The sequence below is a fragment of the Rhinolophus sinicus genome, linkage group LG09, assembly GCF_036562045.2.
Source record: "Rhinolophus sinicus isolate RSC01 linkage group LG09, ASM3656204v1, whole genome shotgun sequence".
Classification (NCBI taxonomy): domain Eukaryota; kingdom Metazoa; phylum Chordata; class Mammalia; order Chiroptera; family Rhinolophidae; genus Rhinolophus; species Rhinolophus sinicus.
In genome coordinates, this window is record NC_133758.1 from 31,859,292 (window position 1) to 31,880,832 (window position 21,541).

The following is a 21,541-nucleotide window of genomic DNA, read 5'->3' on the forward strand; positions in this document are numbered from 1 at the left end:
GGCAGATTGCAGCTAGCACGTGGGGTTGGTTGGTTGGCAAAGAAGCGGACAGCAGGTTGCAGATCATGTGGCTCCTGCTTTCTGTGTCTCCAACTCAGCCGTCAGCGAGAATATAGTGGTATGACTCCCCTATCTGTGGCTCCGTGGATGTTCCTTTTTGGCCTCACCATGTCCTGCGTTCTTATGTGGGGAGCAGGAGCTGAGACCCCGCATGACACCTGGCATGACACTGAGAATCATTTGTGAAGTTCACAGTCCAGAGGCACTGGATCACTAAAAGACTGGGACCTAATCATAAAACTATGGAATGCTTCTGTCACGCGGGGTGTCAGGCAGGGTCTCTGCTCCCACTCCCCATATAAGAATGCAGGATATGGTAAGGCCAAAAAGGAACACCCACGGAGCCACAGATAGGGGAGTCATACCACTATATTCTCGTGGGTGGCTGGGTTGGAGACACAGGAAGCAGGAGCCACACTGTCCGCAACCCGCCGTGCTAATTGCAATCCGCGCTTGCCAGCCACCATCTTCTTGCTAGCCCCCATTTTTTTTTTTCTGCTAGCGTAGACACAGCAGTTATATTAGTGGCCAATGGCTCACTGGTTACAGCTGACGGCCAACTAGCCACAGCTGATGGCCATCCAATCACAGTTGATGGCCATTTACTACCTGAGCCAGCACCTTTCTTTGTGACGCCGAAAGCCTGGAAACTGTACTCCTGGCTCTGTCCCCACACTCAGTTTTCTCCTTCCCCCTAAGTGGGACAGTGGGGCCAAATAGCTAGAGTGAGCTGGAATTAGGTATTTCCCTTCCCCAGGTCAGTTAGGCTCTGATAAAAACCCTGCAGGTGATAAAACCCCAGCAGATTAGGTTCTGGTTAATTTGTTTCTTCTGAGGGCAGGCCTATTTAAGAACAGAGTGCTCTGGTGTGTTTCAAAATGGCTACCTATCTCCTCCCTCTGCTACAAGTATGAGGGGGATGTTTCTCCAGTATTTACTGTGGGAATCCTGGTTGAGCTCCTGAAGGCTATTCTTACAATTATTGTGAGCAAACCCCTAGACTTGTCAATTCTGAGGTTTCAACACTGAGACTCCAGCAATTCATCAGTTACAGTTCAGGGTTTCCTATCCTGGCACTGGTTCCCACAATGTTTTCTGCTTGTGAGATTCTGCTCAGGTAAGCTGTGAGTCCCTGTATTCCCTTATCTGTCAGCATTTGCTATGTGTCCTACCCTCTCTTATGGAATCAAGAAGAGGTGTGTGTGTGTGTGTGTGTGTGTGTGTGTGTCTGTGTATTTGATATATATTGACTTATAGCTAATGAGTCTAAAATATAAAATATATTTCCTCCAGAAAACATCATGTGATCCCTCACTGTTTTTTGTTTGTTTTCCCTAGTCCAAAAACAAAAAAGTAAAGTTGTGTGACTATTTCTCACTTTAAGACCTACAGTAGATTGGATGTTGATGCTATGATAAAATTCTGTAAGTGGGTTAGAGTATTAGCATCACATTGTATGTAAAACAGCTAAGGCTGGAGAATAATTTAAAAAGTTTCTAGATTTTTATGAATTAAGGATTGACTTTTATGTAGAATATTAAGTAACAAATAGTCGATAAGTTTTAGATATTTTAATGTTTATTAAACTCCTTGTAAAGTTCGATATCCTTTTATTATAACCAAGTATTCCACATCAGTCTAAACAAACATTTACTTTCTAAATAAAAATGGTCTGTGTCCTTGTACAGTTCATGAGTAATATAATTAAGTGCTCTCAGTCTGTAAACTAGGAACGTTGGGGGGGAACATTAACTATTTCAGAGCAATAAGGTGTATTTTAGTCACTAACTGACACAGGCAATACCTATACCAAGAGTTTCCTTTTAAACTTCTCACTTATAACAGGAAGAGTCAAACAGGAGAAATTTTGTCTGATATTAATTCTGTTGCAGGAGGATTGTGTCTTTATTTAAATCTATAAAGAATCTGTGTAATGGAAATAATAAACTTGGTGGTTAATTCTAAATTTCAAATTCAATTTTCCTTAAAAATAGTTGTTTTCATGCAAAATTCAGTATATGATTTAACTCTAGCAGAATGCTGTTTGGAATTCTGTTTCATGTAAATTGACTTTATTACATATACATTGGTTTACGGCTCCTCCCAGTTGTAAAATAAAATATTATTGTCCAAAAGTTATTAAAAGTGCATTAATAGACAAATCAATAGATCAAATAGCTATAATTACTATTTTCAAAGTAACTCTTTAAAATTGCATAGTTTGAGCTATAAAGTACTTATAGCCCAACATGGGTAGAAAGATATTTCATATTAGGCACACTAGTTTTTCTATATTGGTTTATTTTATATTGCCTTTGATCTGATCAAAAGCTTATAACCAATTTCAGTGATTATTTATCTACACTTCTATATTCCAATTTCCTCATCTGTAAAAATCAAAGTGGGTATTAACCATTGGCTGTTTATCTGCTTAAGTCTACGTATGATGATGAGGCAATCCATTTATAGAGATTAAGGAAGTCAGAACTTAAGAGTTCATTTAAAATCTCTTTCTGTATATTTTGTACCTCTCCCAACGCACACCAAAGAGATTATGGTTAGAATTTGACCTAAAATTTGTTGAACATATAGTCTTTGCTGTAAAACTGAAATGTTTGATTGTATTTTATATTATCCACTATTGTATGTTTCTCTATAATAAAAAAAAATATTAAGGAAGATGAAGACATGAGGATTTTCAAATAGTAGTCTACAGGAGAAATAAATATGAGTGTCTAAAAGGAGATTTTTAGGGTCAGGCAGAAGTGTGAATAATAACCATTGATAAACTATAGTGATGGCCATGAACACTTTTTTCTCAATAGAAGACAAAATAAAGTTTATAGCATTTTAAAATAAACACAAAGTACTGAACTTCAAGTAGTCAAAATGTTGGAAGGTGCAATATTTAGGACTCACAATTAAGTGCATGTGAGGGTTTTATTTTCCCCATTGATCAGAGGGTATGTGCTGCCTGAATAAACACTCTCAGATGCTGCAATTCCCCAGCTGTCAAAACAGTCCTCTCAAAAATGATCTCCTGAGGTTTTACAATTGGTGTAACTATTTAGAATTGATTTAATTTTTAAAAGAATTTTTAAACTAATTTAAAAATTTTTAAATCATATTATAGCCTTCACTTTAGATACTAGTTTAATTCTTTATAGCATTTCTCTCTTTGGGAAATAATTTTGAATCAGTTTTTGTTCTTAAACACCATCTCATTTATTCTTCATTGCAGTTCTGTGAGTCAGATACTATTAGTATCCTCAGGTTTTAATGAAGAACCTGAGACTCAGGTGAAATAAATCATTCAGGATCATAAAGATAGCAAATAAGGGAGGGAGGATTGAATTACTTAAGTTAAAGACAGCTCTTGGACAAATGTTGATAATTTGTAAAACCTACAGCCACATTATATTTCTCCAGAGTTGATAAAGGAACAAAAATCACTTGGTTTTGTGTTGCTGTTTGTTTTGTTTTTGTTTTCTAATGATAAAATTGACCAGCATTGGGAAGCTTGTAATTACATGTGCCAACCCAGGAGAATATTTCTATGTCAGGCTGAGGTGGTATCTTTCTGGAGGTGTATTTCCCTGGATATTCGGGCCTAGGGTAGGGTAAGAGTGAAAATTGGATCAAGATTGAGCTTGCATTACATTTCTTCATAATTTATTGTGTATTGTGAATTTATTCTGATTTAATTTGTTGTTGTGAAGAAAATAATATATCATTTGTTTCCTTGTTATTGAACAGATATGGCCCCATTGCAAGAAAAATATTTGGTTCATCTTATCATATGTAAGATGTGAGGACACAGTTTTTCTATGACCCTGGAATGTATTTTTTCACAGGCTGTATCTTGTTTAACATTCAGAGGATTTCTTTAGTTTTACTCAGCTCGTGTGCAAGCAAAAGAAATAATCTTTAATAAATGTTATATTTTTACAAGTTAGGCACTGGCTTTTTACTGTAGTTTATTTCCTTAAACTATGTGTGCAATTTGACATTGCCAATATTTAATTTTTTGACTTACAAGAAATGGCAAGTTTATATGATTCAATCTAATATAAAGGCGAATGGGCAACTAAGTTATTGGCTTAGCTGAGTGTTAAAGAGCATTGAAAGAAAGGAAGTGAAAAAAGGAATGCCAAAGATCCGGTGAATGGTCTGACAGCAACAATGTTTTATGTTAGAAACAGAACGTGTTTTTTGTTGTTGTTTTTAAAATATACTTTATTTTTAGAGTAGTTAATAGGTTCACAGATAAATTGAGTGGAACCTACAGAAAGTCCATATACACCCCCATCTCCACACATGCACAATGTTCCCCACTATCAACATTCCTCACCAGAGTGGGACATTTGTTGTAATTCATGAACCCACACTGGGATGTCATTATCACCCAAAGTCCATAGTTTACAGTAGGATTCACTCCTGGTGTTGTACATTCTGTGGGTTTGGACAAATGTATAATGACATTTATCCACAATTATAGTGCAATACAGAATAGTTTTCGTACCCTAGAAATCCTCTGTGCTCTGCTTATTCACCCCTCCCACCGTTCACCCCCCCTTACCCCCCTGCCAGGACCACTGTTCTTTTTACTGTCATTTTATTATCTTCATAGTTTTGCCTTTTCCAGAATATCATATAGTAAATCATATAGTATAGACTTTTCCAACTGTCTTCTTTCATTAAGTAATATGCATTTAAGGTTCTTCCATGTATTTTTGTGGCTTGATAGCTCATTTCTCTTTAACAGCAAGTATCCCATTGTCTGGCTATACCACAAATTATCCTTTCACCTACTGAAGGATATGTTTGCTTCCAAGTTTTGGCAATTATGAATAATGTTGTTATAATAATTGTTGTGTAGGTTGTTATGTGTGCATAAGTTTTCAGTTCATTTGGGTAAATACCAAGAAATATGATTGCTGGATCATGTGGTAAGAGTATGTTTAGTTTTGTAAGAAACTGTCAATCTGTCTGCTTAAGTGGCTGTACCATATTGCATTCCCACCAGCAGTGAATGAGAGTACCCATTACTCCACATCCTTACCAGCATTTGGTGGTATCAGTGTTTCGGATTTTCACCATTCTAATAGCTGTTTAATAGTGTCTCATTTTTATTTTTATTTGCTATTTCCTAATGACATGCAATGTTAAACACCTTTCATATGCTATTTGCTACCTATATGTCCTCTTTGGTGAGGTGCCTACTCAGATCATTTTAAATTGGGTTGTTAGGTTTCTTATTGTTGGGTTTTAGGAGCTCTTTGCATACTTTGGATAGCAGCCTTTATCACATATGTCTTTTGCAAATAGTTTTTTCCCCCAATCTGTGGTTTGTCTTTAATTTTCTTGACAAAGTTCTTTCACTGAGCAAACATGTTTAATTTTTAACAAATTCCAGTTTATCAATTATTTTTTTTCATAGATTGTATTTAAAAAGTCATGGCCATGCCCAAGATCATCTTAATTTTCTCCTATATTATCTTCTAGGAGTTTTGTAGTTTTTTGTTTTTAGGTGTATGATCCACGTTGAGTTAAGGTTTGTGAAGGGTGAAAGGCCAGTGTCTAAATTCATTTTTTTGCATGTGGATATCTAGTTTATCCAACATCATTTTTGACAAGACTGTTTTTTTCTCCATGTGTTGTCTTTTCTCCTTTGTCAAAGATCAGTTGATTATATTTATCTGGGTCTATTCCTGGGCTCTGTTCCATTAATATATCTATTCTTTCACCAGTATGATACTTGCATAGTACTGTAGCTTTAGAGTAAACATTGAAGTCAAGAAGTGTCAGTCCTTTGACTTTGTTCTTTTTCATTATTAGGTTGTTTCTTCTGGGTCTTTTGCTTGTCAATATAAACTTTAGAATCAGTTTGTTGATATTTAGAAAATAACTCATTAGAATTTTGATCTGGACTGCATTGACTCTCTAGATCAAATTGGGAAGAACTGATTTCTTGTCAATACTGAGTCTTCTTATCAATGAAGGTGAAATATCTTTACATTTATTTACTTATTTGATTTCCTTTCATCAGAATTTTGTAGGTTTCCTCATATAGCTCTTACACATATTTTATTACATTTGTACATAAGTATTTCATTTATTTGTGTGTTAATTTAAGTGGTATTGTATTTTTTTATTTCAAATTCCACTTGTTCATTGATTGTATATAGGAAAACTATGGACTTTTGTATAGTAACCTTGTAGTCTACAAATTTACTATAATTATTTATTAATGCCAGGGTATTTTTGGTTGATTCTTTTAGATTTTCTACTAGGAAATCATGTCATCTGTGAATGAAGACAGTTTTATTTTTTCCTTCCCAATGTATGTATTTTATTTCCTTTTCTTATCTTATTATTTTAGCTGGGATCTTCAGTATGATGTCAAAAAGGAGTGGTAAGAGGGGATATCTTTGCCTTGTTCCTGATCTTGGTTTCTCACCGTTAAGTATGATGATGTTAGCTATAGGTTTTTGTAGATGTTCTCTATGAAGTTGAGGAAGATCCTCTTATTCCTAGTCTGCCAGAAGTTTATATCATGAATGGGTGTTGGATCTTGTTACACTTTTTCTGCATCTATTGATATCATGTAATTTTTCTTTTCATGTGATCTGTTTATGTAATAGTTTACAGTAATTGATTTGTGAATGTTGAACCAGCTTTGCATTCCTGGGATGAGTCCAAGTTGGTCATGCTGTATAACCTTTTTATACAGTCTTGGATTCAATTTGTTAATATTTTCTTGAGGATTTTTGCATCTGTGCTTATGAGAGATACTTCTTTTTTTGAGTGGTTGACCTAGAGTTTGTAACTAATCCCAGTCCACATTCATATAAAACTATACTGCTTCACAGGTAGTACAAGTGTCTTCTAATAACAACAGATTCCTAATTATTATATTATTGCTGTTATTCATTTCACGTATATATGAACTATAATCATTTACTACATTGTTGCTTCTATTATTTTAAACAAACTGTTATGTTAGATCAACAAGCATAAGACAAACAAAATTTTACCTTCATTTATTCTTTCCCTAATGCTCTTCCTTTCTTTAATAGATCCAAGTTTCTGGCCTATATCATGTATCCTTATTGTGAAGAACTTCTTTTATCATTTCTGCAAAGCAGATCTACTGGCAACAAATTCCCTCAATTTTTGTTTTTCTAATAATCTTTATTTCTCCTTCACTTTTTAGGTTGATTTCATAGGCTATAAAACTCTAAGTTGCTGTGTTTTTTTCCCTCTCAACATTTTAAATATTTCACTCCCCTCTCTTGTCTGCATGGTTTCTGAGGAGAAGAATGTAATTATTATTTTTGCTCCTCTCTAGGTAAGGTGATTTTTTTCCTCTGGCTTCTTTCAAGACTTTTTATTTATCTGTGATTTTCTGCACTTTGTATTTGATAAACCTAGATTATGTTTTGTTTTGTTTTTGTCATTTATCCTGTTCAGTGTTCTTTGAACTTCATGGATCTATAGTTTAGTGTTTGACATTAATTTCAAGGAATTCTCACTCATTCTTGTTTCAAATATTGCTTCTGTTTCTTTCTCACATTCTTCTTGTGATATACCCATTATACATATGTTACACCTTTAATAGTTGTCCCACTGTTCTTAGATATTCTGTTCTTCTGTTTTCTCTCTCTCTCTCTGTCATTTGTCTCTTTGCTTTTCAGTTTTGGAAGTTTCTATTGACATATCCTTAAGCTTAGAGATTTTTTTTTCCTTTCAAATATGTCTAATCTACTGATGAAGGCATCAATGGCATTCTTAGTTTCTGTTATAATATTTTTTTATCTGTAGCATTTGTTTTGATTCTTTTTCAAAATTTTCCATCCCTCTACTTATCTAATTGTTCTTGCATGCATTAAAGCCATTAGCATATTGGTCATAATTTAAAATTAATAAATCCAACATCTCTGACATATCTGGACCTGGTTCTGATGCTCACTCTGTCTCTTCAAACTGTATTTTGTTTTGTTTTGTTTTTTCTTTTCTTTTAGTATGCCTTGTAATTTTTGTTGTTGAAATGTGGTCACGTTGTACTAGGTAAAAGGAACTCTGGTAAATCTCATCTTTAGTTGTACAGGGGTAAAGTGTGTGGGGAGAAGAGTTCTATAGTCCTGTGACTAGGCCTCAGTATTTGGGTAAGCACATGCCCCTCAGCTGTGAACTTCTCAAGTGCTTCTCAGTCTTTTTCCTTTTCTTTTAACCCCCTTAAATGGTATTGGATGGCAAGAGAGGGTTGGTATTGGGTATTACCTTTCCTCCACTTGGAAGGATAGAGTAGGCTAGAGTTGGGTATTCTTCTTTCACCAGGTCAGATAAGCTCTGATGAAACCCCAATAGGTTAGGATCTGGTAAAGTAGTTTCTTTTTAGAGCAGTCCTTCTTAAGAAGAGTGGGATTATCTGACTTATTTGAAAGTAATTACTTTTGACCTGCCCATAGGGGAGGAAGCCCAAGGGGATTTTTCACTAATTTTCACTGTTATAACCTGGTAGAGCTCCTAGAAGTAAAACACAAATTGTGAGGTCCCCCTATGACTTGGTCCCCCTTGAGTTTTTATATCTCAACTTATTTACATTCAGTTTCCTGAAATACATCAATTACCGTTGAGGCTTTCCTACCCTAATACTGGTTTCTGTGGACATGTGTTTCTATTCCAGTAAGTCATGATTCTCTTTATCTGTTTGCCTCTCTATGTACGCAGCGGTTTACCCTGTGACCTCACTTCCGATGAATCTAGAAAGAGTTGTTGACTTTTCTGTTTTTTTTCACCTTTTTACTTGTTAGGAATAAGTAATATATTTTGAGCTTTTTAATACGCTGGACCAGAAACCAACAAAAACATTGTTTCAAATTTGACCATACAAAAGTTGTTTGAAAATTTTGAAATATTTAAATAATTGTAATTCATGAAAATTACTTCATGAATAGGCAGCTTAAAAACAATATCTGATTTAAACACTGAGGATTTAATTGGATTATCAGCCCATAGCTCCTTTTCTACAATTCTAAAATCCAAAAGCCTGTCAAAAATAATTTTTTTTACATAAATTTGTGGCAAACTCATTTTTGGTAAAACATGACCTTAATTGACATGAAACTATTTATGGTCTTTATCTATTTTAGTAGAAATATTCATATGATTTTCTGGAGAAATATTAAGATGTTTTTGTGTGCTTTTGGGATATTTCAAACTATGTAGTTTATGCCCCACATGCTATATCTAAATCCAAAGAATTCTAAGTCCCAAGCCTATCTAGGATGAAGTGTTTCAAATAAAAGATTATGAACCTGTAATAATATTTTTTAATCTCAGTATTCAAGATATTTCTTCAATAGATGGTATGTTATTATGCAATTAACTAGACAGGCGATAAGGTTATAGCATTTAATGGATGGGTTAAAAAAAGGTGAACAGATAATTGTATTTACAATTTTAAGGGATAAGATTGTGTCTGGTATATTTAACTATACTCCCTTGAGAATAAAAATTATAATAGTGCCTCAAAAACCACTACAATATCATAATCATTTGAATTATTTGGTAATGGAATTAATGATTGAGAGTTTAAATCACTTTAAACTCAAATTTAGCTCTAAAAAGAAAAGTGTTCTAAAAACTTAGGAGATGATATTACAGTAAAATCAGGGCTTAGGGAAATGCATTAACAGTATACATAACATTTTCAACTTTTTAAGAGTACTTGGTCAAAATCTAGTTGATATTCACAATAGATATTCTGAGATCAGATATTCACAATAGGCATTCAGAGAACTGATGTCTACATTTACCTTTCATGATTTTAGTTGTAGAACTAAACTGAAATACTAGAAGATGAATTTTGCCATTTGGGGATTTCTCCTTAGGGTAATAGGTTAATATCTTTAATAGTTGTTTTTTAAAGTGTGGAAGTTCAGTTAAATCAGGAATGTACATTATTACTTACTGGGTCACAAGGCTTCTCTAATATCAGTATATTCTAACCTTGTAAAAGATAAAATCAGTATCCTTGACAATATCTATCTCTAGAAGCTTCAAGAAAATATACTTAGTTGGATTTGTCTCTTAAAAGTGGTATAATTATAGAAGCTTAGGGTTAAAAGAAACTTTAAATGTCATTAGTAACACATATTTCTGTCATCATTTGTATAATATAAGCCTTGACAGATTGGTTAAATACATATATATATATATATATATATATATATATATATATATATATATATATATCCAATCATTTAACTACCAATAATTGTTATTTTCTGAGTGTTTGATTAGTAGCCATCCTAATGGATGTATGGTGATATCTTATTTTGGTTTTGATCACTATCTCTTTAATAATTAATGATGCTGAGCACCTTTTCATATGCGTGTTAGCCATTTGTATGTCATTTTTGGACAAATATCTATTTAAGCCCTTTTTAAATCAGGTTGATTGTTTTTGTTGAGTTGTAGGCATTCTTAATATATTCAAATTGTATTTTTAAAACTTACATTCTAAAGAGTGCAAGTTTACTCTGTGGACTGAAAATTCATTTTTCCAGTTTAAATGTAAACTTTCCCATCAAAGAGTTTGATGTTTATGGCATTCAGGGATTTTAGTTTCAGATACTAGTTAATTGCAGCAGCAAAAAAAAAAAAATTATGTTAAGCAGTCTCTGGGAGAGGTGGAGAATCATGTTTGGACTCTTCATAGACAAGAACAATTCCCTAATTCACATTGTAAAAGTCACCTGATGGAAATACAAGACTGAGCACAGGCAGTTGCTCCTAGAACCACAGATACTGCTGCCCCTGGTGGCCTTCTGACCACCACCCTGGCCAGAATGGATTACAAATATTCTCTATTTCTTTATGTTTCTACTTAGCATTTAAAGTTTGTGGTGGGTATATCCAGTAGGTGAGGTCTGGGGCAAGGGTACCCCCAACTGTAGGGCAGGCATTTTAAGCTTCTGTGTTGAGAGGTGGACTCTGCTCACAAGGAGATTTCCTCAAAAATAGGAAAAAGTGACAAATGTCTACCTTTTTTCCCCCTTAGTTCACCCAATATCATATACCTACACTTTTATGATATCAAAATGATTCCCTACTTCATACAATGCAACTCCCCCTAGTAAACTGAAAATATGTCCTTCCTCTACAAAAAGAAATTAAGTAAAACATTTATTGATAGTGTAACAGTTTTCAACTTTGGAATCTCTGAATAATGTCCTTTTTTCCCCCCCTCATTTTATTGAGATGCCATTTTGTAATGGCTAGATTAAACTATAAAGTTACCACACGTAGAGCACTTTCTATAAAACAATGGAGGAAAAGAAGAGATCCACACCACTTCTGGGTGTATTTGAACTACTGCTAGTTCTGCCAACATAGGAAGAGCTCCCAGGAATAATCCTAACACCAACTGTCCTGGTGTCATGCCATGAAGTGTTTTTGGCCACACACGTCCTGATGTGAACATGTGCTGTTGTTGGCATCAGAAATATATGGGAAATTGAGACATGAGAAACAAAGATTGAACAATTAGAGTGTTATTTCTCTAATAATGATGTAGCCACAATTTAGAACGTTGTACATTCTTCTAATAATCAATATATGTAAATTTTTAAAAAGGGGAACACTTGCTTCTTACTGATACCTAGTCCAAAGTCAAGGCCAGTCCTTTGAAGAAGATACTCAATAAGCACACGATATATTGTTTTTCTTTATTTATGGGTATTCCACAAAGTAAATTTCATATGAATTTTTTCATTGTATGACATAAACCTCTAGCAGATCTGAAAATAGCTAATACATGTATATGTGAAGGAACTTCTTTTATGCATCTTACCTATCAAATTGCATCTTAATATATTGCATCAAGCATGCAATCTTTCCAGATGAATCCTGGAAGTTCCAGAAGGGGCATACTGTTGACAGTATAAAATGGCTTAAAGAAATAAGTTGTCCAGTAACAAAACCTCTATATAGATTCACCAATAACTTAATGTATATGGTATAAGGACAATGTAATAATACTGTTATGTAGCCCAAAATAACAGAAGTGATTTAGAAATGCATAAGTCTTAATTTTAGATTAATTTTGTATATTCAAAATTCTTGGTCATTCCACAATTCATACATAAGGAGAAGAAAGTATCCTATAGGAAGTCAAAAACAAAATGTGGTATATTGGCAGGAGCTTCAAAATGTCAACATGTCAAAACTATTGTTAAAAATTTATTTTAATGGTCAAAATAAGATAAGGAAAAGAATGATGACAACAAAGAGAATATACATGATGAAAATAACAGATAAAGATGATGAGATTCAAGACCCTCTCTAACAGGAAACAGCAGAACAAAAGGAAGATTAAAATGATAGTAAAGAAAAAAATAATTTGTTAGGTCAAGAGAATAGACAGAAATGTCTGCAGCGATTTCATTTAGACTTTGATAATTACTGTGATATCTCATCATGGCCTTTTAGGATGAATTGACTTCATTCAATACCATTCAATAAAAAGAAAATAGGGATTTCCCTCCCAAAATCTTGGTCAAATATTATTTAGAATTTCAACAGAACATTGATGAAAAAAAATAAATTCTTTGTAAACATATTTTATGGAAAAAATGGAAGGAGAATTGCCAAACTGATATGATTTGCTGAGCAATTTTTTTTTGAAAACCAAAGGTCACATATCCAATTGTTTGGTTTATAAACTATCTTGAACAAAGCAGACATTACTTATCTGGGTTTATAGAATAGATAAATATATATTAAGAAATCTTAAAGTTTATGAAGATTCCATGGAGCTCATAATGGCTATGTTTATTTGGATTACACATAAGTAAAATAAAAATATGCTAACTTCTCAAAATGTGTTCCCCATTCCAGCAGTGTTGTGAAATGAATGTGTCCTCCCCAAATCCGTATGTTGAAATCCTAGCCCCCAGTGTGGTGGTATTTGGAGGTAGGACCATTGGGATGTGATTTGATCATGAGAATGACATACTGATAAATGGGATTAATGGCTTTATTTAAGAAAAGACCTCAGAGAATTTCCTTGCCCCATCCACCATGTGATTACACAGAGAGAAGATGGTCATCTATAAACCAGGAAACACATCCTCACCAGACACTGAATTTCCTGGCACCTTGATCTTGGACTTCCCAGCCTCCAGAACTATAGGAAATAAATGTTTGTTGTTTAAGTCACTCAATCTATAGTATTTTTGTTCTAGCAGCCCAGATGGACTAAGACCAGCAGCATCTGTCTCATCTGGACACCTGTTAAAAATCTAAATTCTTGGCCCCCCACTCCAGCCTATTGAATGGGTCCCAGCAACCAATGTTTTAAAAAACCCTTGGGGTCATTCTGATGCATGCCAAAATCAGAGAACCACTGTGCTAGCCAACCAACATCCAGAAGAACAGGCTTGAAAAAGTGTTTCATATCATTTTGAAGTGCCAAAAAAGTAGATGTGGTTTTAAAATTAAGTGAAAGAGATTTCCTTTCAGGTGTTATGAGTAAATGGAGTAATTTTGAAATAACAAAAATTTCATGAGAATCTTCAAAGTAAATGTTAAATTTGATTCGTTTTTGGACAAACACTTGGAAAATGTCAAAATAAAATGTCAAATGTGACTTGATTTATCCAAAAGTGCTTAAGAAGAATGAATCTAAATCATGGGAAAGTGTATACACAATGGTAAACCAGTAAACCAAACAACAAATACCACTCCATGGTTATACAAATGATAGTTGTCAGTTCACGTGCAGTTGTAAGTAATAATACAGATATATCTTGTGTACCCTTCACACAGTGGAATATGACGTTTAACTGTCATGTGAAAAGGTCTTTTGGATCTTTTGGATAAAATGAGAAGTTACTCCTAATTTGGAAATATGTGAAGGCTATATCATTTTGTTGTCTTTATTTAATGAAGGATTGAAAGAAAACTCAGATAAAATATTAATGGAATATTTTAAAAATCAATAAAAGTTAAATCAATAGGCCTTGCTATTCTGACACTGAGAAGTTAGTGACTCGTAATAAGAAAATTTCAGGTCTTACTAAAGGCAGTATTTCTTTAGGGAAAAAAATAAATTTAATGAAGAGGAATTAATTATATTAACATGTTGGGGAATTTAAGTTTCTGATGGGGTATGACAGAAAATACTGATATTAGTGAAGAAAATATAAAACTCATAAATGCTACTTTAATGAAGACATTATCAGTCACTTCCCAGGAAAACTTGAAATGCTCTAAAGATTCATGGTTCTGACATGAAAGGAACTTGATTAAGAGTTTCCTCAAACAGAACAATCTAACAATTTGCATGATATTAGCAGTAATCAATTTGAAAAGCAAAGGAAACTTTCTAAACTTTCAACAATAAAGGATACATTTCCATCAAATAGGTCAAAGTAAAGGCTGAGTCATTTTTATTTTTTCTCTGTAGAACATGCTAATACAGAAGCATTGTCACATGAAGAAGCAGTTGTAATGCAATACATAGATGATGTATTATACAATTGTATACTGGAAACCTATGTAGTTTTGTTGATCATTGTCACCCTAGTAAGTTTTAATAATAATAAAAAATTCTCATCACATGCACACACAAAAGAAGCCTGCTACCAAGAAATGTGGAAAGAACACAGTATTACAGAGATGGACCAGGGAGTTATTCTTAAAATATTGTTTTTCCGCTATTGTGATGTTTGTAGCATTTATAAGCTTTTTTGAATCTTGTAATTTTTTAATGACTTTTCTCATTTTAAACATTTATTTTTGTATCTAGTTTTTTAAGTGAGCCCCTTTCCAAATTTTATAATTTTCGGGCCTCACAAAGCTTGAATTTATTCAATCCTATGAGCCTAGAACAGTGCTCTAAGCATAAAGTAATGCTTCTTTAAATGTTGTTGAATAAATGATTGTCATAAAAAAATATTCAAAATTGAGGACATGCCAAACATCACAGAATTTATAAAGTTTAAAATTTACGTGAAAGTTTAAAATGTATTTAAAAATAGAGGACATAATACACAGAACTATTAGTATCTATCACCCAAATTCAACAGTAAGACTTTCCACATTTGTTTGCTTTTTCAGTCTTTTCCTTTTCTCCCCCTGTAGTATTTTAAATCAAATCCAAGATATCCAAGTCAGTTCATCCCTTCATTCCTCAATTTGTGTCTCTGACAAATATGGCCATTTTCTTACACAAATATTTACTAACCAATTATTAGGTCATTCCATCTAATAAAATTAATAAAAAATCAATGTTATATAATATTCCCATCCATAGTCAACTATTACCAATTTTCTCAAAAGTGACTTTTTGCATTGGGGTTATTTGAATTATGATACGAGCAAGGTCAAAAACATTTAATGTTAACACATTTCTTAAATCTATGTCACATTTTTTCCCCCTGTGTCACTAACTTATTGCAGAATTAGAGTCAACTGTACTGTACAATATCATATTTTGAATTTGTCTCTGTGCTTTCTCTAGTGTCATTAACTTGTTATTCTATCTGCCATATTTCCTATAAATGAAAATCAGCTCCAGACTACTGGCACTCGAATGTGCATCAAAATCTCCTGGAGGGCATGTTAAAACAGATTGCTGGGTCCTGTCCCAAAGTGTCGGACTCAGTTGGTCTGGGATGAGGGCCAATAATTTGCATTTCTAATAAGTTCCCAGGAAGTGTGGATACTGCCGATCTAGCAGGCACACTTTGAGAACTACTGCTTTTAGACTTTGGTTGGATTAGTTTCAAATTCTTTTTGTTCTTTTGATGAGCTTGCTTTTTAAGTGATGTTGCATGCTTCCTTTTACATCATGTCAAAATGCACAGTTTCTGTCTGGTCATCACACTTTGAATGATGCCAAGATTGCCCAGTAGATTCAATAATGAATACTGAAATTTTAAAAGTAACTGGCAAGATATACTTTAAAATTACAGTTAAAAAAAATTAAATCATCTTCTGTAAAAATGTTCGGAAAATATTTAGTTTATTTCCACTATGTGCTAGACATTGTGCAAGGTTATAAAGATGGAAGAGGCATGGTCTCTAAGTGACCCCAACCCCGAGTAAGTCTTAATCTCTGTGGAATATAGATATATAAGCTAACTTCTACAATACTTTATAATCAGTGCCTTGACAGAGATATGTATAGAAAATATGAAAAGGTGGATTCCGGGCGGTGAATTCATGTGGTTCTTCCCTTATTTAGGGCATAATGAAGAAATAAAAGTTTTGTCTCTTGGCTGTATATCAAAAATGCACCCCACCCCCAGCTGCATCTCAGATCGAGCACTGTGGTATTGCTGTCTGAGCCATCCGATGCTCTGGCCACAGAGTACACTAACAGATTTAGCTTCCTCCCTGTGCAGATTTTTTTTAGGTCCAGTGATGGCAGTTATATAACGTTGGGAACATATGATAAAAGAAAGTGCAAATGTATTTTTGGGAGGGTCTTTGCTTAGGAGGGCCACATGTTATCTCAAGAGGAACAAATGGAATATATAACTAAGGCAAAAATATACCTTATCCCCATAAACCAACACCCGTGTTTTAAGGGTAAGCAGGCATGCATCTTCCCAGAGCATAAGTTGTGAATCTTTAATGTCTTTGTATAACATTAAGATCTCATTTGGATTTTTTAGACGCATATCTGGAATATGAAAATAATTGCTTCTTAAATGAAGGCTTCTTAGGGTATGGTCATCCAAAGTTCTTATTAAGGCAAGCCGGATATATGGGGTAATGACTGCCATATTTTATGTGGGTTATTAGGATGCCTGTATAGTAATTTTTAATGTGTGATTGTGTTTTATCACCACAATACACACATTTTCCCATTTTGGGGAAGGACTTTTAATTTTTTAGAGCAGTTTTAGGTTCACAGCAAAGTTAGAGAAAGGTACAGAGATTTCCCATGTACCCCTAACCCCTACACATTCATAACCTCCCTTCATTATCAACATCACTCAGCAGAATGGTACATTTGTTACGGTTGATAAGATTGGGCTTTCTTTACCCTAAGTGACAAGGACCATCCTTCATGCTTCCAATTGGTTCTGTTTGCAGCAGACAGCTGGTTTGTGTGTCTCAGGGTGTGTAGAAAGAATAAGTCTGGCATATTTGCATTCAGATAAGTACAGTATATTATAACATTTTCAAATGTTGCACATTGCCATTTAAAAATACAGATGGCACATTTTTCAAATTTACAGAATATTTGCCTTGTATTTTATTAGGTAATTCCACCTTTTGAATGATTTGAGCTGTACAAAAATGCTGGTTTTTAAATTTTTACTTCACTGTTTTTTAAAATAATTTTTAAATATTTTCAATTAAAAGTTGACATACAATATTATATTAGTTTCAGGTATACAACATAGTCATTAGACACTTATATAGCTTACAGAGTGATTACCCTGTAATCACCCATCTGACATTATATATATAGTTATTACAGTTTCATTGACTATTATTTCCTATGCTGTACTTAACATCCCCACGACTATTTTGTGACGACCAATTTGTACCTCTTAATTTCTTACCCCCACCACCCATCCCCCCAACTACCCTCTCATTTGGTAACCATCAAAATGTTCTCTGTATATGAGTTTGTTTTATTTGTTCACTTTGTTTTTTAGATTGCACATATAAGTGAAACCATATGGTATTTGTCTTGATCAGTCTGACTTACTCCTCTCAGCGTAATATCCTCTAGGTCTATCCATGTTGTTGCAGATGGCAAGATTTCTTTTATTTCTAGTGGCTCAGTAATGTTCCTTTGTATATATGTATCACCTCTTCTTTACCCATTCATCCATTGATGGACACCCAGGTTGCCTCCTTGTCATGGCTATTGTAAATAATGCTGCGATAAAAGTATGGATGCATATGTGTTTTCAAATTAGTGTTTTAGGTTTCTTTGGATGAATTCCCATAAATTGGATTAATGGGTCCTTCTTTGTCTCTTGTTATACTTGTTATAGCCTTTGTCTAGTATAAGTATGGATACTCCAGCTTTTTTGTTTGTTGCCATTTTCATGAAATAATCTTTTTCCATCCCTTTACTTTCAGTATGTATGTGTCTTTCACTCTGCAGTGAGTTTGTTGTAGACAGCATATATAAGGGTCTTGCTTTCTAATCCATTTACCCTATGTCTTTTGATTGGAGCATTTAATCTATTTACATTTAAAGTAATTTCATGGATAGATATGCACTTATTGCCATTTTATCATTCATGTTTTTTAATCTTTTCTTCTTCTTCTTCTTCTTCTTCTTCTTCTTCTTCTTCTTCTTCTTCTTCTTTTCTTCTTCTTAAAGAGGTCACTTTAACATTTTTTGTAATACTGAAATGGTGGTGATCAACTTCTTTAGCTTTTTCTGGTCTAGGAAGCTTTTTATTTGTCCTTTGATTCTAAATGATAGCTTTGCTGGGTAGAGTAATCTTGGTTTTAGGTCCTCACTTTTCATCAGTTTGAATATTTCATGCCATTCCCTTCTGGCCTGAGAAGTTTCTGCTGAGAAATCAGCTGTCTCACAGGAGCTCCCTTGTAGATAACTGTTGCTACTTTTAAGATTCTCTCCTTGTCTTTAACTTTTACCATTTTAATTATTTGCCTTGGTGTGGGCCTCTTTGGGTTCATCTTGTTTGGCACTCTCTGTGCTTCCTGGGCTTATATGTCTCTTTCCTTCACCATCATTATTTCTTCAAATAGGTTTTTCAATTCCTTGCTCTTTCTCTTCTTCTTCTGGTACTCCTATGATGTGAATGTTGGTACACTTGATGTTGTCCCAGAGGCCCCTTAAACTATCCTCATTTTTAAAAATTCTTTTTTCTTTTTGTTGTTCTGATTGGGTGTTTTATGCTCCCTTAACTTCTAAATTGCTGATTCAATCCTCTAATCAGGTTAGATTAGATAAATCTAATCTTTATCTAATCTATGTTGATTCCCTCTAATGTATTCTTCATTTCAATTATTGTGTTCTTCACTTCTGTTTTGTTTGTTTGTTTTCTATCTCCAATTTTATGTTTCCTATCTCTTTATTGAAATTATCCCTGAGATAATTGAAAATCCTTATAACCAGCATTTTGAACTCTGCATTTGGTAGATTGCTTGTCTACATTTTGTTTAGTTCTTTTTCTGGAGCTTTGTTCTGTTCTTTTATTTGAGACATGTCTTTGTCTCCCTATTTTGGCTCCATCCTGTGTTTGTTTCTATGTATTAGATAGGGCTGCTGTATCACCCATTCTTAGTAGAGTAGCCTTATGAAGTAGGGGTCCTGTAGAACCCAGTCTCCCTGATCAACTGAGTGAGATGCTCCAGGTGTGTCCCTTGTGTGGGTTGTATGTGCCCTCCTGTTATAGTTGAGCCTTGGTTGCTGTTATTGTCACTTCAGTGGAAAGGATTGACCTCAGACTGATTGGTTGTGAGGACTGGCCATGACTACATTGGAAGAGCTGTTGTACAGGGGCTGACCCTACAGAGCAGGATTCACTTTAACAGGGCTCTGGTGCCAGCCAAGTCTTCCCTTTAGATATGCCATTTGTAGAGGTTATTGTGTGCTTCTCAGTTATGGTTTGAAGCTGACTACCAGGTGTCTTGGTTCTGGGGCCACTTGGGAGGGACTCTGTTGGAGGCCAAGTTCAGCCACTGCCTGTGTCCTGCCTGGGTTGACTTGGTATGAGCTACAAAGTGATCTGCAGATGGTTGTCACTTGTGCTGGGTTTGGAGATGCCTGGGAGAGGCTGAGCTGTGAATTGAGTCTGGCTGCCACTTGTGCTAGGCTTGGGGCTGCTTAGCAAGAGGTATGGGACACGCCAGTGCCAGATGATGCTTCTTTGGGGTTTGTCAACCTTTGAGAGATTTTAGGAAGGTCTGTAGCATGACCCAGGGCAAGCCATTTATACACAAAAGCCACTGGAAGTGGCTTTAGTGGTCCAGCTAGTTGGTTGGGGTGGGGGTCTCAGACAATAACCAGGGTGGGGTGAATGGTGTTAGCCAAGTTGATGGAGACTCATATATGGAGGCTGCCTATGTCTCCTTGCTGGGTGTGGGGAGGGTTCAACAAAGGAACAATGGCTTCTGCCAGCACTTCTGTCTGGGAGAAAGTCACTCCTCCATCCCTCACGCAGGAGCCAGACAATTCAGTTCCTCTCATAATATCTCTGGTGCCTTTCAAGTTGCTGCCCTAGCACTGGAGCTCAGAGCGAGTGAGCCTGTCAGCAAGTGAGTTCCTGGGCGGGCCCTTTAAGAGCAATACCTGGGATTTCAGCCACCCTCCTTCTCACTCAGCCACAATCTTCACTGGTTTTCACAGCCAGAAGTTATGGAGACTTCTCTTCCTGGCACTAGATCTCTGAGCTGGGGAGCCTTGTGTGGGACCTCTCATTCCTCAGAAAGGGGGGTCTCCGAAGCCAAGATATCCCTCCTGAGTTTTAATGACTACTTATGGGTGTAGAACCAGGTTGTTCCACTCTCTGCCTCTCCTACCAGTCTCAAGGTGTCTTCTGTGTGTCCTTAGTTACACGTCTGTTTAGCTAGACTTCAGGCGATTCTCAGTGATGGTTATTGTGTAGTTGTAGTTTTTATATTGTCATGGGAGAAGGTAAGCACAGCATTTACCTACTCTGCCATTTTGACCAGAAGCTTTACCTTCACTTTTAATGTCAGTGGTCTATTCTAGTTTTATTATCCTTCCTCTGATTATATAGTTATATTAGTGTGATCCTTAAAGCATGCTACACATGTTATTGCATGGAGGCAGTTTTGAACACCGTTAATTTTAAATTTCACTTTGTAAACATCTTTCAAAAGGATTTGGCTTTGCTGATAGATTTGACAATAGCTGGTGCTGTTTACAAATATTATTTATTTAGTTGGGGCCACCTATGTGTCTAGGTTATTGTGTGTAAAATCTGTGTCATTAATCTAGCCTCATAATTATTGATTTCTGTATCACTACAGCCTCAATTTTATGTGACTGAAACTTAGATTTAAGCCAAAAAATAAAATGAGGAGGAGGGTGGAGGATATATGGTATCACACAACTAAAGTGTCTATGGGTTAATTTCAGGCACAGTTGAATCTAGATGTTCAAATGATGTCATCAGGACTGTTTCTGTTTTGTTTAGCTCTGCTGGATTCAACTTGATTTCAGTTATAGGGAAGCTTTCTTCACCTAGAGGTGAAGTTGAGGGACGTATGCCTCGAGTAGAAAGGGTTGATGCCCATAGGATTGGCACCTTCGGTTGGTGAAGCAGGGGCTGTTTCTGAAAGGAAAAGATGCTGGGCTAACAGAGAAGTAGGAGATGGCACAGCAGGACCCATAGTTGGTCTTGGTCACAATTATCAATTTGTGAAAATTGTCTTGGTTGATATTCGTCATTTCTTATGCATTAGGAAACGCTAAGCTTGACAGATGATTTGGAGAAAT

General features: G+C 35.0%; 1 protein-coding gene across 7 annotated transcripts in view; it reads left to right on the forward strand.

Moving 5' to 3' along the window:
• NOL4 (nucleolar protein 4) overlaps positions 1 to 21,541 on the forward strand; it is a 308,057-nt gene that overhangs the window by 195,255 nt on the left and 91,261 nt on the right. The window lies entirely within an intron of this gene.